At 36.6% G+C, this 15,215-nt stretch overlaps 1 protein-coding gene across 1 annotated transcript in view; it reads left to right on the forward strand.

The window, feature by feature from the left end:
* Positions 1-373: 373 nt before the first annotated feature.
* LOC134527278 (uncharacterized) overlaps positions 374-15,215 on the forward strand; it is a 466,201-nt gene continuing 451,359 nt past the window's right edge. The window contains exon 1 of the mRNA XM_063359815.1: positions 374-449. The gene's annotated coding sequence lies outside the window, so the exon portion shown is untranslated. The remainder of the gene's footprint in view (positions 450-15,215) is intronic.

Genomic DNA, 15,215 nt, shown 5'->3' on the forward strand with positions numbered 1-15,215 from the left:
GGCGCTGCATGTGTACCTACGGCACAGCTTGGAGGCTGGGAGCCGCAGAATGTGTACATACATCACAGCTTGGAGGCTGGAGAGCGCAGCATGTGTACCTACGGCACAGCTTGGAGGCTGGGAGCCGCAGAATGTGTACATACATCACAGCTTGGAGGCTGGAGAGCGCAGCATGTGTACCTACGGCACAGCTTGGAGGCTGGGAGCCGCAGAATGTGTACATACATCACAGCTTGGAGGCTGGAGGGCGCTGCATGTGTACCTACGGCACAGCTTGGAGACAGGGAGCCGGGCGCGCGGCCTTGAGGACTGCCGGCGGGAAGCCTGGCCTTGGGCGAGGGCCGCCGACCCAGCGACCAGGAACCAGTTTGCCGGCGCTCGGCTGCAGGAGGGCGAGGGACCACGTGACCCTCAGTCTGCTCGGGTCCAGGACAGTCGCCGGAGTGCAGGTGAGTCTCTTGCGGCAAGCGCCGCGCTGTACTCATAGCGCGCTATTCATACGTGCAGCTGCATTACTGTATTCTTGTGAAATGCGATGTTTGGTCAATTTTTTAATAAATTTTTAAGTGTTACGTGCGCTTAGAGTAACACTTCGCTTCGAGCAACCAGGAATTATAGTCGTGTGAATACGAGTCGCGACGTATCATTGTAGTATAATTAATAAGATTCCTTATGATAGATTACTGTTATTATAACTTGCGAAGAGGGCCTATAATTTTTTTCCCATCTCTATTTAGTAGTACAGAAGGTGGGGCATGTTAAGGCATTACGCCTTGCACTTTCTGTACATACGCTCTTCTGAACTTAAACTTAAGCTTTACTGCACATCCCAGTGTACTATTAGTAAGCACACGCAACATAGAAAGACGGGCATCATGTCTAGGCTAGATTCTGGATCACGTGCTAGGTGCTAGGATCTAGTGCTTGGTGCTGGGTGCTAGGTGCTAGGTGCTAGTGCTAGATGCTAATGCTACCTGTTAGTGCTAGCTGCTAGGTGATAGTGCTAGTTCTAGGTGTTGGCAGATTTTTAACATCAAGTGGCTCACTGTTCACCTAATCTACATTTTTTTTCCGTCTTCTCTCTGTTCTTGTAGTATTGTTCAGCATTGTTTCTGTGTTTCAGCAGAATTTTTGAAGTTATACTTCTAATGCGACTTCCAACAAGGTTGCGTTAAACGTTTAACGCTCCTGGGGAGGGGGGATAGAAAGAGAGAGAGAGCGAGAGTGAATACTATTGTAAGTAACTAAGTAGAGAGTAAGAAAAAATAAAGATCCTGACAGTTTGTAGTGTCACCATATTTGTTTCAATTTTCAATACCCTTTTTGTATATTACAATTTCAATTGCAGAAAAAAATCATGTTTCATAGGCACATAAATGGTGAGTGTGTGTCATTTCTCTATGTCCACGAGGTCTCGCCACGTCAATTTTCTCCTTGGGGCGAACCCGTCCGCTTGATTAAATAAACAGCTTTTATCGTTGAATGATTTAATGTTTTATTTCTTGAAAATCTGATCTCATAAAAAAGTTGGTTTTATAGACATTCAATAGGTCTCTCTCTCTCTCTCTCTCTTCTCTCTCTCTCTCTCTCTTTCTCTCTCTCTCTCTCCCTCTCTCTGAAAATCAATCTATGAATCGTTAAAAATTTATTTCCTTTATTTTTTTAGTTTGAATTGATACAATATAATTTCACTAAAAATCAATTTCTACCCCTTCCTATTTTCATTTCCACATTACGAAGTTTCACTTCTTCCGCACGGAGGGACTCCACGCAATATTTTTGCATGCAATTTAAAACTATTTTTTAATGATGCCAATGAAGTATTACTTCTCACGCGCGTACCTAAGTACACGCACCCATTTTGTTTTTTGAGATATTACCGGGTTTATACTAGTTTGGTGCTTTTATTTTTCTTTCGTTTACAATTGCAGAAATTCTTACTCTTTCGAATTTTTTTAAAGTATATATCAATATTAAAGTTAGTTTTGAAAACGTCTAAATATATTCTCTATTACTGTACTTGTGTATACATGTGTAGAAACGTGGTTTTCTTTGAAATTTGCAAAGCTCATAAACCGGATTCAGTAATAGCTTACAAAGCTTGATCGTGTTTTTTGCAGCCGCCAAACAGTGCGTACATTCCCTAGTGGCTAGTCTGTACTGCGTTTCAGTACGGATATTGACACCAGGCCTAAAGCAGTCGAAAGTTTAGAGTAAATAAACTTTAACAAACACATAGCCTATGTGTTACCATCAAAAATTAATTGAATTGTTTTATTTATTTGTACACATGATCTACAAAATAAAAGTAGTTTGACTCACTGTCGCTTTAGCTTTCTTGAACAGTTTCCATAAAAACGCATTAATTAACAATCGCCGAACCTTTCTGAAATCTCTATCTTAACATTCAGGAAACTTCTGACGATTCAACATTTTTTTTTTTAAGTTTTAAAATACTTTTTTTACAAAAAAAATAATATAAAAACGAACCTGCTTAAGATCATTTGCAACAAGCCTAGCGATATCACAAAATATGGAAACCAATTTATTTATAGTGATAAATTTTATGTGGTGAGTTATTATCAAATAGTAGCCTAATTGAGAGTAGGTATTAGGTTGAAAATCGTTATTTATATAAAATTTAAGGTGTTAAAGAAATGTAATCAAATCAAATAATAAATGAGTATGAAAATAAAAATATATATTTTTAAGAATATTTCTTACTATTTATTTCATTAATTAAGTACGAAAAGATTCGGTAAAAAATGAAAAACTTCAAGCGCTGCCGAAACCAAATGACTTGACCGATGTTACCGTCCAAGCTTTAAACATTTACCGTCCTCACTCTCCCTATCAATCTATCCCCCCTCCCCATAAGGAGATTTAACGAATGTCATAAAAAGAGGACTTAGAATATTTTTTCGACTGTTGGGGACATAAAGCGGCCTAAGTGCCTTATGTACATGGTTTATACTATAATACAAAGACTTATAGCCCAGGAAACAAAGGTTTCAACCTGTGAAAAATTTGTCCAAAGCTGAATTTTTGCACAGTGGTAGAGTCGACTATGCTTAATAACATACCGAAAGTTTACCGCTGTAGACCTTGTGCGTATAACTAAAAATTTGCAGTTAAGTCCTAGATGACAGCGACTTGCAGCAGTTCATTAAAATGCTTCCCATTTTCGCACTTTTTACCGTAGACTCTCGATAGCTATATTAAAATAATCTTAAAGCACTACTACTCACATTTATAATGAATAAAGTTCTAAAAGTTAATATTAAAGGTAGGAAAAAAAATGTTAAATTAATGAAATAAGTTTTTTTACATCAGTCAAGGCAATAAAAAGACAATTCACTTAAAAATAAAGGGTCTTACGCAAATATTTCTTTAACAAGAGTTGTTGTATAGTTCTTAAGCTTTACAGGGACATATCTCTCAAAAGTCTAGCTTAATTTATATGATCACTAGAGACTCCCGAGCTTATCAATGTCGTCTACGCACTGCGACAGAGCCACAGCCGCAAGCGCTGTGGCCACTCTCACTCCCACGAAATCGAAGATTTTTAATCTTTGTAAAATTTGCTCCTAACTGAAATTTAAAACAGTGGTAACATTCAAGTTTTCTAGCAACATTTGAAATGTTTACCTCCGCAAACCTTGCGCGGCACACCGAAAACGAGAAGTTAAGTCCTAAATAATAATTTATTGACCACTCAACAATATGGCACTATAACGTAATTACTATAGTATACTTTCAGAATAGCAAACCAAAACTTACTCAAAACATTATTCTCAATGATTAAATTTAAAAATCTTTCACTACGGTTTACTAAATATGATATTTATTCAAAAATATTAGAAGAGTGGTGTTCTGAAAAAAAGGGCACAAATGAAAATACGCATTACAAAAACACGTAGAGCCCGATGTGAAAACATTAAATAAAAGTAGTTGCAAAGTTCTTAAACTTTAAATTAGTTTATTTGTTGAGAGCTTGGTACAATGTGTCTGACCGCTAAAGCGATCCGAGCCGCGTAGTGTATACTACTGCGAGGTTGTCGAAGTAGGCTCGGGTCGGGACGAATTTCGCTGTAAAGAAACAAAGGTTTTTATTACATGGAAAATTATCCCAAAGAAGAAACTTTGTACAGTTGTAGAATGAACGTTTCTTAGTAACATATCAAAAGTTTACCGATGCAAACCTTGTGCGTCACACCAAAAACGAGCAGTTAAGCCCAAAATGTCAATTTTTTGCAACGATCCACAATAATGGATATTGCAAATGCAGTTTATGGACAAGACTAACAATATGGAACCCAAAATAATCTAGAAACATTTCCCTATCTGAGGATAGTGATAACAAGTACAAAGTTTAAACATCTTTCTATAAAATAGACAATTTAAATCATTAAAGTCAATGAATTCACTTTCATTCAATTTTTAGGAAATATAAATACATTTTACATAAACTTAAAGAGCCCAAAATGGAAATCGCTTTCAATGAACGTTGTTGAATATTTATTCTTATTTAAATTGGTATATTTTTTAAGTGTCTCATACAATTAGTCTGACGGCTGAAGCGATCCGAGCCGCGTAGTGTATACTACTGCGATGTTGTCGAAGTAGGCTAGGGTCGGGACGAATTTCGCTGTAAAGAAACAAAGGTTTTTATTACATGGAAAATTATCCCAAAGAAGAAACTTTGTACAGTTGTAGAATGAACGTTTCTTAGTAACATATCAAAAGTTTACCGATGCAAACCTTGTGCGTCACACCAAAAACGAGCAGTTAAGCCCAAAATGTCAATTTTTTGCAACGATCCACAATAATGGATATTGCAAATTCAGTTTATGAAGTAGACTAACAGTATGGAACCCAAAATAATCTAGAAACATTGCCCTATCTGATGATAGTGATAAAAAGTACAAAGTTTAAACATATTTCTATAAAATAGACAATTTAAATCATTAAAGTCAATGAATTCACTTTCATTCAATTTTTAGGAAATATAAATACATTTTACATAATCTTAAAGAGCCCAAAATGGAAATCGCTTAGAGTAAACGTTGTTGCATATTTATTCATCTTTAAATTGGTATATTTTTTAAGTGTCTCATACAATTAGTCTGACCACTGAAGCGATCCGAGCCGCGTAGTGTATACTACTGCGATGTTGTCGAAGTAGGCTCGGGTCGGGACGAATTTCGCTGTAAAGAAACAAAGGTTTTTATTACATGGAAAATTATCCCAAAGAAGAAACTTTGTACAGTTGTAGAATGAACGTTTCTTTGTAACATATCAAAAGTTTACCGATGCAAACCTTGTGCGTCACACCAAAAACGAGCAGTTAAGCCCAAAATGTCAATTTTTTGCAACGATCCACAATAATGGATATTGCAAATGCAGTTTATGGAGTAGACTAACAGTATGGAACCCAAAATAATCTAGAAACATTGCCTTATCTGAGGATAGTGATAAAAAGTACAAAGTTTAAACATCATTCTATAAAATAGACAATTTAAATCATTAAAGTCAATGAATTCACTTTCATTCAATTTTTAGGAAATATAAATACATTTTACATAATCTTAAAGAGCCCAAAATGGAAATCGCTTAGAGTAAACGTTGTTGCATATTTATTCATCTTTAAATTGGTATATTTTTTAAGTGTCTCATACAATTAGTCTGACCGCTGAAGCAATCCGAGCCGCGTAGTGTATACTACTGCGATGTTGTCGAAGTAGGCTCGGGTCGGGACGAATTTCGCTGTAAAGAAACAAAGGTTTTTAATACATGGAAAATTATCCCAAAGAAGAAACTTTGTACAGTTGTAGAATGAACGTTTCTTAGTAACATATCAAAAGTTTACCGATGCAAACCTTGTGCGTCACACCAAAAACGAGCAGTTAAGCCCAAAATGTCAATTTTTTGCATCGATCCACAATAATGGATATTGCAAATGCAGTTTATGGACTAGACTGACAGTATGGAACCCAAAATAATCTAGAAACATTGCCCTATCTGAGGATAGTAATAAAAAGTACACAGTTTTAACATCTTTATATAAAATAGACAATTTAAATCATTAAAGTTGAGAAATTCATTTTCATTCAATTTTACGGAAAAGTTAATACATCTTACAAAAATATAAAGAGCCCAAAATGGAAATCGCTTAGAGTGAACGTTGTTGCAAATTTATTCTTCTTTAAATCGGTATATTTGTTAAGGGTCTCATACAATTTGTTTGACCCCTGAAGCTATCCGAGCCGTGTAGTGTGTACTACTGTGAGGTTGCCGAAGTCGGCTTGGGGTCGGGACGAATTTCGCTGTTAAGAAACATGGAAAATTATCCCAAAGCAGAAACTTTGTACAGTGTAGAATAAAAGTTTCTTAGTAACATGTCAAAAGTTTACCGATGATCATTTGTGATCACACCAATAACGAGCAGTTAAGTCCTAAATGATAATTTCCCAAACGATCCACAAAATTGTGTTTCGTAAATAATTTAATAACTCTATAAATACTTTTTTTTTAAGTAGGCTCCCAGTATACAACAAACTTGGTTTGTCCTCAAACGCCATATTACTACGGTAATAGGAATATGAAATAACTACAGGCAAGATTTTGTTCCGTTTACTATGGTGAAGCCAGAGCTAACCGAGAAATGACCGAACGTCCCGGAAAGTTGTGATATTTGACGATATTGCGCGAGTAGCACACCCGTACGTGACTACAGAGAATGGATAGTTTCCTTAACCGTTAGGATTTCTGGTACGAACACCCTCTCACAGGTAGGGTCATAAAATAGGTCAAACTCTTGCAAAAACATCCACCACCGCTCTTTGCCACTAGCAATCCAACGACGTCAGCTAGGCGCAGTAGGCCTACTCAAATACATTAACTTATTAAAAAAAAGCTGAATATGTAATGCTACCTATACGTTTTACAACACAACTCGTGTTTTATTTATTTTCTGAAAAAAAAAAACCTATTATTATAGGAATTATGTTGTAAAAGTGAAAAAAAACTCAGAGTACATTTACGATGTATCGTTTTATTCAATTTTTATGTAGTAAACTGATTTTAAAGAAGTAAATATATAATTTTTCATTTTGTCGAATACAGGCTACATTAAAATTTTGCATTGTTGTGAACTAAAATAAAACGATGTATCAGAAATAAAAAAAAATTTGTTGCTAAAAAAATAATTTTTAATAATAACATTTTTGAAACATAATAAATCCATGCAGATATAAAACCAGAGGTCCTCTAGAGTTTTTCATTTACAAGTTCCAAGCAGAAATCGTTTATTGTTAATTTTATTGTATCAAAAAACATTCATATAAGAAAAAAATGCATATCTCATTACATGTAACATACACCCTCTCATATGAATTAGCTATGTTTTAAGTAATCCCTAAATAAGACCCAGTTGAATGAGTGTCGCAGTACGCAGTGTGTCGCAATGCCGCGCTGGAACGGCGCGGCGGTGGCCGTGAGAGATCAGTACGGCCGCAGTACACTGCAACGCTCGGGCCGCTTTAATGAGCCAACTAATTACGTTAGACTCTTTAAAAATATACTGTCTTAAAGCTAAAGGTATAACCAAAAACATTTATTTGGACATTTTTCGCAATGGATTCTTCAAATTGGTGTAAATAGTATTTTTATCTGAGTGGCAAAGATAAAAAATAATATGCCATGAATTAATCGCTTAATATCACATCTTTAATATTAACAATTTATGCTTTTTACAACATTAATGGCTGTATTAGAGTCTCAAGATTATTTTGGTAGTTTTATGGACAGTCTAAATTAAAAACTGTACAAATGGGTAGCATTTTAATGGACTGATGTAAGTCGCTGTCATCTAGGACTTAAATGCAAATTTTCGGTGATACGCACAAGGTCTACAGCGGTAAACTTTCGGTATGTTATTAAGCATAGTCAAATCTACAACTGTGCAAAAATTCAGCTTTGGACAAATTTTTCACAGGTTTGTGCCTTTTTAAGTCTTGGTTTCCTGGACTATTAGGAGAAATGTTTGATGCCCCTCCCTCCCCCCTGGTTAATGGGATGGTCAAAAACCCCAATTTTTTGTGACCACGAAACAATCTAAAAACATTCTCTTTGACGTACTCCAGAGGCATTCGGGTAACACCCGAACCTTTTTGGTGTGTGTGGTGGGGTTGGGGGGGGGTGGGGGGAGGGTAAGTCATAAAAAGCTTTATTTTTTGAAACACTGAAAATTTTAATGTACTCCCGTGGGATTTAATTCTCCCAATACTCTTCCCAAATATTGCCACTCTTTATTCTTCCCCATATCTCAAGTTCACGGTTGTTTTTGTTGGTGTGAAATTTGTTTTGCACGAGCAGTGATAAAGTTACCACCCCTCCCCCCTCCCAATTCACAAGTGGTATACCGTGGGCTTGGCCTGCAGTGTAAATTGAACAAAGGACCATTGTTAAATTTTCTTGTCAACATATCAGTTTTAATTGTTTTTACGAGCCGTGCTGCTATTAATGCAAAGGTATTTCTCATGTTCACATAAGCCTGGTCCTAAAAATTTCAAAATATACATTTCTCTGCTTTTAAAAAAATGCAAATTTGATATAGTTCCAGGGCACACATTTTTCTACAATTTATACAAATATTATGCTTAACTCTTAAATTTTAATTGCCCAGTAGCACTACTTGCGGATACGCGCTGGGGACGAAGCGGCAAATTTGTATTGCGATTAAATGCGAAAGTTTCTGCTGTATGCCAGGCTGACCGGCTGACAACAAAGCCTTTAGTTATGGAGACATTCAACAAACATTACTTGTGGAAACTGAGGCAGGAATGTTTGAGCCGTGGTTCTCACACGAGGCAGGCATGTTCAGCATGTACCACTTGCGCCTTATTGGATACATGCATGCGTGTTTGTTTAGATAAAATGCTACTATTGATAAATGGCCTCTTTAATTTTTGCAATGTTAAGTCTATAGTAAGTGTTGTATTTATGATCAATATAGGTATGTTAGAGAGTCTTTGGGTGATTCGGCTGCATTTTGTGCTTGAGATTTATACCAACATTAAATTCGTAAAATGTTTTTATCCTGCATAATTGTGGACATTAATTTATGAATATCACATATTTTTGTTAACTTTGGTTTGAAAAACATGCATAAGGAATTTAAAATATGTCTAACAACGATATGAAAAATAAGCAAATTTTTGACTTAAATTGGAATTTACAGAGAAACGCACCAAAAATTTGGTTTTCTGCCGCTACCTAGATGGCCTTCTGAAGCACTTTCCCTCATGACTTGAGTATGATATTTTCGGCTAGCAAATTATTTTATAATTTGTGCTGATTTCACGGTTAAATTTCGGGCTCACGATATTTTTATATTTTGTCTTCCAATGTAGAGTTAAAACTGAAATTTTTTTAACTTAATGTATTTAATAATTTTTAACGTTTTGTCAGCAATGATGGCCAGTTACTATTATAGTTCAAATGTTCATATGTACTACAAAATTGCCTAGATCATGTTCAACTTCCGTAGCATTTAACTAAATGAATTTTTTTTTTTTTTAACAATTGTCATAAAACTAAGAATCAATAGCAGACATACGGCTACTACTTACACTTTTCAAGATATTTTTTCAGTACGTGTATTATAAATGTATCTTAGTAGAAATACGTCATTTTTAACAACAAATTGCATCTTGTTATACATAACTGTCCAGTCACGTACTTATTTATAACACAAGCACATATTATATAATATATACAGGAACTAAAAAAAAAAAAAATTATTTTCAGACTCTAATTGTATTATAAACGAAGTTAATAAATATACACTTTTAGCGTATTTAAACGTTAATAAAGTTTTTAATTTAATTTTCAGCTCGAACGCTTTAATAGGGGCGCCGTTTGTAACTCTGATTAAGCATAAACGGTGTTCAGACTCCTGCCACGTGTTCCTACCCGTGTGCTTAGGTAAAGTTCCAATTGCTGCAGCGACACTGTCTCTTCAAAGGGGTAGTTTCCTTAATTACTCAGTTTTTCGCTATTATTTGAAAGAAATTCAAACAAAAGAAGTGCTTTATGGTTTTCACGCGTGAGTTATTTATAATTAAAAAAAATTTCAATTTATTGCTTTATAAACTATAGAGATCAATATCATGTAAATCGTAGTACAAACGGAGCGCATAAAAAGTTGTGACATTTTTTTTTAAATCCACCTTTTGAATGTTCTAATTGTGTTATTTTTAAATTTTTTGTTATCTAATTAAAACATATCTACAAGTAAGTTTTTTTAAACTATAAAAAATTTATGGATGTAGCCATTGTATTGCTAACCACTGGAACGGACGATTGGGAAAATTTAACTTCATTAAAGCGGAACATGTTATTTTTTTATTTAAATAATTGAAGAACAAAATATATGTTTAGTGATCATCACCGACGCAAGCTATATGGACACAGGCCGTGCGAGTATCCAGGTATAAACTTATCGTAGTAGCCACAAATTCCTAGAGATCCACGTACAGCCTTCAAATTTTTCGGCCGAGGAAAATGTATCACTGCCACTACATTTTCAGGATCTAACATTAACTGACATTCCGCAATAATAAAGCCAAGATATTTCGTTCGCTCCTGTACCCAGGTCACCTTCCTCGGATTTAGCGTCAATCCTACGTCACTTAAGGCTCTCAGTACTGTTTATATGTCGATTTTATGTTCGTCCCACGTGTAACTATAAATGCAAACATCATCAATATAGTTAATCACCAATTCGTACTGATATTTTCTTAATACATTCTCTAGTTCTCTTGACAATCCCTGTACACCATTATTACAACCAAAGGGCACGCGACACCAACTACAGAGCCCCCACGACGTCATGGACAACGGTTCTCTAGAATCCGGGTGTAACTCGATTTGCAAAAATGCCTGGTTTAAGTCCAGTATGGTGAAGTATTTCGCTTTCCCTAGCTGATGTAAAGCCAGGTCCACACTCGGTGCCAGAAATGGGTCCGGGAATAACTTAAGGTTAAACTGTCTCTGGTCTGTTACTAAGCAACACCCAGATGATATACCTTTGCCCTTTGGTACCAAAAATGCAGGACTTGCGTATTTACTGGTTAACTTAACAATTACTACTCCTTCATCGAGCATTTTTGCGATCGTTTCTCGGAACTTAACTGCCACGACCTTATACGGAGTGCAAAAAACCATTTCCCCATCCTTTCGTGAAAACGGCACGGCATAACCGTACAATGATCCAACTTATCTGTCAGAAAATTTTAATATTTTTCCTGAAAATATTCTGTCATCTTATCACGTTCCTCGTTTATCGCTACTCGGTGTATCCGTTTTTTCTGTTTTTCCCCTTTACCTATTACCAAATCTACTTCCTGTTCTGGCTTTTTACTAAATTCAAAACGAAGTTTACTTTTGCGAAAATCAATTATCGCCTGCGTATGAGTAAAGAAATTACTTCCTATGATTACCGTATAATATATGCCTTCTAGCACGTACAATCATATTTCCAAGTGAATTCGCCGATCTTAATTGGTACACGTCTGATGCACCCCGATGGCAACAAACCTCTGTCAGATGTAGTAAATTTTACCAGTGGAATTTTCTTTACCCTTATGGACCCTATATCATTCTCCCTAAGAATATGGTTACACCAATTCTTACTTATTAGCGTACCCGACGATCCGGCATCAACAAGACCATTCACGCAAATTTCGCCAATTATAATTGGAACCTTCAGCGAATCTACCGATTTTATTTTTTTATTTTTAATAATTCAGGGCCCTTTTTTACGACTCACGTTTTCCAAAAAAACAAATATCTTGTCTATGGTCTGTGTTACTGCACTACCAACATTCGCGTGCACGGTCCGTGTTCGTTCTTGACGTCATTACACAGTCCAGACTTGAGTGTTCGACTGACCCACAATTCCAAAACTCTTTGTTCTACTATTTCGTCGTTACTTTCATTGCAGTTTACACTATTTTCCACCGCCTGTAATGCATTATCCCTCTAGGTCTTAAATTTTCTTTTGATTTACAATCACCTTTACTGTGACCTAACTTTCTGCAATTCCAACACTCAAACCTTTTACCTTCGCGACATTTGAAAAATCTACGTCCCGTTTTCGTTCCCTTTCCTCCTTACAACGATCATAACACTCACCGGTTTGTACGATTACAAACGCTACAAGGGGCTCTTATTTTACCTGGAACCGACTGCACCTTGTCACTGTCCAATTTTTTTTTATTTCTTTAAACACCGCGAGCTGCTGCAAAGCTACTAACGTTACAGGCTGTGATACTCCTATAAGATACCGCACGTATTCTTCACGAAAATTGTTCATTACAATCGCTGTGTATTTTCCTCCTCATCGGGCATGCCTAATATCTCAACAAGACGAATAATGTCGGCCACATAATCCAACAAACTTTCTCCTGCCTTTTGCGCCCGCTCTAAGTATAATAGACGCAACTTCGTCAACGTCCAATTTGAGCACACCTTACTAAGGCACACCTTAAAAAACTTATCGAAATTTCCAACCTTCTAGTGTAACTTCGGCCAATTTTTCCCGCAATTTTTACGGGACTTTAGCGATCATTCCGCCGAACCACATTTCACGTGCCCCTATGCCAAACTTTAACATTTTACTCAACTCTATAGAAAAATAATGACATAGTCTACGTCTATACTACGCAAATCAGGTATTTTATCAATGAAAGACGTGACTCTCCTTTATACGTTTGCACTCGTTGGCACGAACTCACCTCCACTGCCTGCCGTCATCGGAGCCTTATCGCCTTCCTTGCTGATGAGCTCCCAAACCTTGGCCTGTAACGTCTCGATGCCTTCCTTCAGGTTAAACTCGACTCCGGCCTCACTCAACATCGTGCCCAAGTCGCCTTACTTAGCTTCTATGTCCAAGAAGTGGCTGCAAACATGTTGGTAATTATGACTAGTGCACAAGCTAGTGACACACCTTTACACATAAACCTTATACGGTATGAATATGATCTGAATTTTGAAAAGTTACTTTCAATTGGCCCATTCTCCTACTCCATTTGCCACCGACGATGCTTAAGGGAGCGAGTGGTGCACCTACTCTAGCCCGCTTTAAGGGGTGTACTAAAGGAAACCTCAGAATGAAACATACGTTCATAGCCAAAATGATAAATACTGGTATCTTTATTTATTATTTATAAATTACAATGGGGGTCTTTTTAATTTGAATTTTTGTATCACAATAGTTCCTATCCTCCTAAGTGTCCACCTTGGGACTAGACTATCACCCGTCCAACCTCAGTATGAGCAGTATCCCGGGCTCCCGCGACGATGGTTCCGTTGCGGCCGGTTGTCAACGTCACTCTTCTTCGGCGCGATGGTGGGGGCGTCCAGTCCTGGGCTCAGCTCGCACCTCGGCGCCGCCCTGGACGTAGCTCCACGCTGATTCGTAACCAGAGACGAGACATCAACGACCTGTAACACTTAAGGCCGGGCTTCAACCAAATTAACTCCGGCCGCGGGATAGGCATTTACATGCAAAACAAATTCTCACGCGATTTCCACCATTTTTGTGATAATAGCGTCAAACAAAAACTATGTTGTAGATTTTGAAGACCTCAACAACGCTATAGCTTCAAAATTTTAATTTTTTATTTCAAGATGGTGATATCATGTGATATAATATTTAAAGTATCATAGTTTTCAGGCTATTATTTTAATCGCTTAAACAGCTGTACCTTGACTGAGTTGAATTCTTTAAAAAAGTCAGCGGGGCTGATACTCTATCTATAAAAACAAATACACAGCATGGTTATTTGTAATGAAAATATGGAGGCCGCGAGGGGTATCAGGGGGGAGAGGATGACGCGCGGGGTGGCGGAGACAGGCTGCCGTGTTGCCAGCTCCTTCCTGGAAGGTCACCCACCCCTCGCGACTGTGAGCCAGGGAGACAGACACGGGCTAATCATCTGTCACGCCTTGCGCGCGAGATACTGACAGTTCTGCATTTACAACTTAACTGGTTAGTGTTTAACTCTTTACAGGACAGAAAATAAAACAAAAACTGAAGCATGATGGTCATGTATTAAAAATAGTATAAATTCTACTCGCGCAGTTCGTCTTCACAAATTAAATTTCCAAATTACTTTAAATAGCTTTTTCTGTGGTCGTTTTTTCGTACATAATTTAGGAAGATTTTATGTCACCCTGTTATGCACACCGACGCTTCATCGAAACAATCCTGTCCAAACCATATGTTTATTAAATTTTTTAACTTCACATTTATTGTGACAGAGATCTCAAAGTACTATCTGAATGTCTACACATACTTGATAAAATTTTATTTTAATAGCGAGTTTTAAAAATAACAAATAACAGCTTTTGATATCTTTAGGTTTAGGTTTCTCCCGAAAATGCAAATGTTTCTGAAGACACACAAACGATCACATTATGATTGTTTGCTTCAAACTTTGTGATATTTTTTGTAGAGCTGAGTAGATAAAAAAATCAAGCGACACTCTCATTCTGGCCATTAGATATTATTTTTAATAAAAAAATATTGTTTGCATGATATACTGAGTTACAATATAAATAAAATGTAATCGCTAAGGAATGCATGCGACTCCACCTGTGTTTCCGTACCATGTGCGTTTCTGCCTGAGGACGGGAGCCGATAGCAGTTCCCGAAACGTCGCTTGTTTCTGTTTTGGTAAAACTATTGTGTTCATTTGTATTTACGTTTTGTCGTGTTTTTGTCTCGTTTCAACTGTTGTGCTGAATTATTTTGGGTTCAATAATTTTGTGTTATCATTTGTGTTTTTTTTTTTTTTCGTTCTCTTAGTACATTTTTCTTTGTTTTTCTTTGTTTGTTGACCATATTCCTGTTACGGAATATTTTGTGATGTTCATATACTTGTTGACAACAGCAATCCTTTGCTTAATTTTGTGTGTTTTTTGTCTTTTTTGGGTATTTTTATTTATTTATTTATTTATTTAGTTTTTCTTCAACAGAAAAAGTTCTTAGCAATGGCGTGTGTTCAAAAACTTACATCGTCATGCACTCCCATTGCACAAATCTTTTAAAGATAACACTAGTGCTCCTGGTAGCGAGTATTGAAACAATAATAAAAAAATATTTATGTCGTATAATTCTCGAAAAGATGATGCTATTATTATTTTCA

This window comes from Bacillus rossius, chromosome 1, assembly GCF_032445375.1.
Source record: "Bacillus rossius redtenbacheri isolate Brsri chromosome 1, Brsri_v3, whole genome shotgun sequence".
Classification (NCBI taxonomy): Eukaryota; Metazoa; Arthropoda; class Insecta; order Phasmatodea; family Bacillidae; genus Bacillus; species Bacillus rossius.